Source organism: Physcomitrium patens, chromosome 6, assembly GCF_059467195.1.
Source record: "Physcomitrium patens ecotype Gransden chromosome 6, ASM5946719v1, whole genome shotgun sequence".
Taxonomy (NCBI): domain Eukaryota; kingdom Viridiplantae; phylum Streptophyta; class Bryopsida; order Funariales; family Funariaceae; genus Physcomitrium; species Physcomitrium patens.
In genome coordinates this window covers 2,417,117-2,423,354 of record NC_143415.1, presented here as the reverse complement: position 1 = coordinate 2,423,354, position 6,238 = coordinate 2,417,117, and positions in this window count along the sequence as shown.

Genomic DNA, 6,238 nt, shown 5'->3' with positions numbered 1-6,238 from the left:
AAAATGTCTAAATTTTAAAAAATATATGCAATAATATTCTCTCTTATTAATATCTAATTGACAAGAAAAGGAGATTATGAACAAATCACTATAAAAGAGACAAAAAAAACTCATATAATTATTTTATTTGCTAAAATGGCTATTATTTTATTTTAAAAATATCAAATTATTTGGAGTTAAAATATCATATATCTTAAAAAATAGTGTAAAGATGTTGAATTATACCATTTAAGTTTTATAAATCTTGCATAAATTTTGAAAATTATAAAATACAAAAAAAGTAGACTAGGATGTTCATATATTAAAAATTCAATATTTCTAAGAAAAATTATATTTTATTAATTATACTTCTTTTTATTAAATTAAATATTATTTCACATATTGTTAAAGAATTGAATGGTTCTTCTAAGAAATTTAAGTTATGTAGTTATACACATAACTTATAGCTAAAATGCAATCTACTATTGATTCAAGAACATAAAATTTGTGATATGAAAGTCTAAGATATTAGTAAAACAATATGGCAAATATGGGAGTCTATATCTTAGAAGTTTATGAATATGTATTAGATTGCAACAATGTAGGAGTTGGTGAGGTGTGCATTATTTTTGTACTACACATCAAAAACTCAATAGAAAATATAGACTCTCTTATTTATAATAAAGTTCTATAGAATATTATTAAGAATATATCAAGTAGTAATATTGGTATTTCCAACATTTATACATCTAAAAAAATATCAAGAAAGGTCAAAATTATGGCTAGACATGGTGGATGTGCTCTGTAGTAGTTATTTTTGAATTTTTGAGGGTGATTTTTAATAAATAATAATAAAAAAAAAATAAAAAAACTCATTGTTTTGCTAACAAATATTAGTAAGAAAAGAACTTAATGTATGGAGCTTTTTGAAAATTTAATGTTACGCTGAGTGTTATTTTGAGACTAGTAATAATATAAAAAATAATTTGAAACAAAAAATGGAATATAATGAAAATTTTATAAAGACTAAGCAAATTTTATGTAAATCCATATTTAATATCAAAAAATTATACTAAAGAATATAAGATAAAAGGAGATTTGACCTTAATAGACTATTTATTAATTAAAGTTAGTATTCAAATCTACAAAACTCAACCAAAAAATTCTTTAGTCAAAATAAATTTAAACTACGTATACGCACAAAAATAACATGTAAGATTTTATAAGAATAATATTTTTTATATTTATTAAATATTTAAGCAAAAAATAGACCCTTTACAAATAAGGCAAGAAATAGTATTAAATTAAGAAATTCTATATGCCCACCTATAATTATAATAAAATTTGCAAGAAAAATAATGTCAACAAGTTCTAAAAGAGAAAATATAATAAATTTCTATAATATTTAAGAAAATATAAGTAAATATAAACAAGTTTAAGTATTTAGGCTTTGATAATTAATTTTTTTATTGGCACAACTAGGTGGGCATATATTTCTAGTACAATAAGAAATATAGTTCTATTATAAGTAATTATACTTTATTTTATTTTATTAGAATAAAATTTATCTATATGTTCATAATTATTCTTATTTAAATGTAATAAAAATACTTGCAACAAAAGAAATAAACATCCAAAAAATAATATTCATATTTTATTTTTTCCTCAAATTGTTTTTATATTGCAAAAAAGAAATGTAATTTAGACAATTGTGCAAAAAGATGGATAAAATAAACATCCACAAAGATAATCCCAATCCATCTTCTAATCTTAAAATCTCTTTTTATATCCAATTCCACAATTTTTTTGTGTGCAATGAGTTTAAACTTACAGAACTTACCATTCTATATTGTCTAAATAAAAATAATTTATCTGAATCTTCTTTATTCAAGCAAAAAGTGACTAATTATATTTATGTTTATATGTTTGAACATCCATACATCCATCCATGTATCTATGCATCCATCAAGATTTTATTGCTTTTTGTTATACCTTAATGGCTTGTTTTAATATTTTACTTCTAAAACAAAACAAAAATTCTTTATGCTACTAGAATTTAAGAAAAATCAATAAGATTCATTTTATAAATTCATATTATATTATAATAGGACATCAAAAACATTCATTATAATTTAAGAGTGTAATGAATACAAATATAGGATATCAATTTGTCACATGAATAGTTATATATAAACATATTTTCAACTTAAATCCATATAATTAATTCTATTTACAACTTGAAATATATATATAATTAAGATTTGACAGTTTTTGGTTGTGTTGAAACTTGCACAACATGGTGCAAAGCAGTCCACAAATTGAACTATTTGTGTTGAATCAGCTACATTATTTTTACCATTACTGAGGTGATTATATTAAATCAATCTTAAATAGCTAAAAGTAGCATTTTATAGAATAAATGTATGTATACATTGAGTGCTTGCAATTTGGTTCTAATGATTTTGATTCTTCTTGATACAGGGCAATTCTGCTGTCATGGCAGGATTTGGGATTTAGAATCATTTAAGGATTAATGAACAAATGTGTGAGTGTATAAATATATATATATATATATATATAATAGTGGAAATCTGTGACATTGGCCACAAAAAAGGTAATAATATAATAAATGCATTAACAAATGGAATCTTTGTAATGATTAAATTGAAGCTCACCAAATGTATACACAGTACGAAAGGGCGACTGCTTTGGTAACGCATTTTTATTATTATTATTATTATTATTATTTTCCAACACAAGTAAAGTAATACTTTACTGCAGGTTAGAAATGAAGGTACATGTGTGTTGGCCAGGGCCGGCCACCACTACGGATACATTTATATTAAAAATACCTGATTATACTGTGATAGAGCTAACAAGTCTCCATAGGGGGCAAACGAGACCCCATGTTGCCAACACCCCGTTCACCCACCATTGGAGCTGAAACTTTTCTATCAGTTCTTGAGCTTGGTTGGGTGCTTTTTTTGATTTTTTCCCTCGTCGAGGGCCATGCGATCCTTTCGTAATTGATCAGGTTAAGCCACATCGTGTTGAAAATCTTTTCCTTATGCCAGTAGCAACCGTTGAAAGCAGCATCGTTACGCTCAATCCACAGGTTCCACACTATTATCCCACGCAACAACAACCACAGTCGGCTTACTTTGCTAAATTGCCGGAATATCCTGTGCGCGAAAATATTTTGTTTCCGAGTAAGGCTGAGCAGGTGAGTGTTAGGACTCCCCCCTGCATTGGTTCTAGGTGAGCTGAGCACAATAGGGGTGTCTCGTTCGCTGGGCCATTGTTACAGTGGCCCTCGCCTGGGGACGGGCACTCCCAGACCCTGTGCAGTACCGTTTTCCACTGTCCCTGTAAGGCACACTGAGCAACAATTATCTATCAATGCATTTATTCTCCCCTTCCATACGTTAACTGCCAATGCTCGATGCCACACCAGCCAAAGAAAGCCGGCCTCCTTTCGGGCTTGTTGTCTATCTCAAACATTGAGCCACAGTAGCTTGAACGTATGTGGGAGGGTGCCTGTCCATTTCGATATTACTACTTTTAGTACTACGTGTTTTCGTAGCAAGAGTTGTTGGCCCAGCTGTGCAATGTAGCACAAAATTGGTTTACAATCCTGTCATTGAAATCTTCCAGGGCTCCACAAAAGCCGATAGTTCTGCTGTAAAAGAAGAGAACCCCACGTTTCTTTTGTCCACGATCCACTTGTATTACTCGGATTTTGTGTATGTTACCCCGCACCCATGTACCCGCAGTCCCATCTTCAGTGGTGATAATGCCCCATGTGTTGCGCTCCGGAGTGGGGAAGAGGCTATTCAAATATCCTCGTACCTGATATACATTCACCGTGGTGGATACCCATTCCTACCCACTCGTCCACCGAGAAACATCCAGGGTAGATCTCAATAAATTATCCCAGGTTCCAAGCATTAGACGACAAGCATTCTCCCAGACTCCTCTTTTGCTGAGTGTGAGGCCAAACTTTAGTTCGGCTGCTTCTGCTGTAATAAAATTTGATCCATCCCAGATATCTTTGTATGTACTTATGCCAGCTCTGTGTAATTGTGAGGCCTGAAGCTTGGAAAATCCAGGTCCTATCAAGGTGAGGGCTGGGCAGTGCCATAGACTACAGCCTAATAGCTCATCAATATTTGATGGAGAAGTGAATGTGAGATCAGATAAAAGTTTCTTTCACTCCACAACAATGAGGTTCCATACCAGCGATCCCCTGTGGCATTGATGATTTGGGAGTGTAAAATAATCCATGGTAGGCAACCAATGCCCTTTTGCATATGGTTGGGAGTATCCTAGTCTGAATCTTAACATAAGCTGAAGGTTAGATTGGCATGTTTCTAATGCCTTGATAATCCATTTGACCATTAGTGCTGGCATGGCATAGTCCAGGTAGATGAAATTAATTCCTCCCTTGCTTCTGGGTTGGCAACATTAAAGCCACCCTACTTTTGATTTAGATCTTTCTATGGTTCCTAAAGCAAGGTATGAACCTAGAAGTGTTTTGATTTTTTGCTAAGCCCTTCTTTGTGGTTTGCCTACACAAAAATGAAGAAGAACATGGAAGATAGAAGATTATTATAGACCTTCTTCTTGTGCATTGATTTGTTAATTAGACTAGTATGAAAGCTTCTTTTTTATTCAAGACTCTAAGAATTTGTCTACATCTTTTGATTTCAATAATAAGCAAAAGGATGGACCTAAAAGTTTGTTCATCACGTTTTGCTCTTCCCATGTAATTTCTAAGTGGTTTGTCTAGTCAAGCTTTGGTGTGTTGTTTAGTGATTTTCAATGTCCACCAGACTTGCTATAATTAATATTAAGTCCAAAGGCCATACAAAAAATTTCAAGGATTGAGACTAGATTATAGATAGATACTTCTTCTTTCTTAAATCATTTAATCTTTTAGATACTTCTTCTTTCTTAAATTCTTAAATCATTTAATCTTTTAGATACTTCTTCTTTCTTAAATTCTTAAATCATTTAATCTTTTAGATACTTCTTCTTTCTTAAATTCTTAAATCATTTAATCTTTCAGATACTTCTTCTTTCTTAAATTCTTAAATCATTTAATCTTTCATATACTTCTTCTTTCTTAAATTCTTAAATCATTTATATCATTTAAATATTGAGCTATGATTTGTTGTATGTTACTCATAGAGTGGTAGATGCCTTAGACTCTCCCTTCTTTCCTTGCTTGGTACACTATTGCATTGAAAGTTTCAACTACTATATTGAATAAATAAGGAATAAGTGGATATCCTTATTGCATTCATCTTTGAATTCCATATAAAGAAGATGGTGAGAAATTGATCTTAATACATACTTGAGCTTCACAAAATGAAGATTGTATTATCTTGATAAATTCTTTGAGTAATCTTGAAGCTTCCACAACCATAAACATAAATTTTCATTCCATTGTATTATATGCTTTAAAAAAATCAAGTTTGAAGAAAAAAGTGGTTGCCTAAATTGCTCCATGCATGTGATTGTTTCTTGAGTTAGAACTAGATTGTCAAGAATGCACCTCATGGAGAGTAAAGTTGATTAATTTGGATTGATGATTTTTAATAAGACTAATTATAGACAAAGTTTAAATTCCTTAACGTATATTTTGTATGTAATATTAAGGAGAGTTATAAGCTTTGAATTGATGAATTGTATCTTATGACTTTTTTTTATGGATTAAGGCTATAAACTCTATTGTGATTCCATAGAATAGCCAACCAATTGCCAACCTAGATTGAAGCATTGTAAGAAAATCTTCTTGAATTAGATTCCAAAAGACATGATAAAATTTGACAATCACCATGTTTGTGCAAAGGACTTTGTTTGGTTGCATTTCTTAGAAGACAAGAGTGAATTCTTCTTATTTTATCTGCTATTGCAATATCATGCATATGGCCACTATGGTACAAAGTGCAAGACCATAGAGGATCTAAGCTCTTGTCTCTTCTCTTGTAGTAGATGGTTCTTTTGCTTTATATAATTAAATAAATAAATATGAGCATATGTGTGAGCTTGCGGCTTGACTATAATGTGTCAAGCCATGCTCATCTTTTATTATTATAAGATAGAAAGTTGCTAAGTATTTTCAATGGAATCTAAAAAACTCTTTGATTTTCAAATTTTTATTTATTTCTATTTTAAGTGACTTTTGAAATATTGTCTATTAATTTTGTTCAATTCCAATTCGTGTAATCTATTGGTATAAGTGGACAAGTGCATT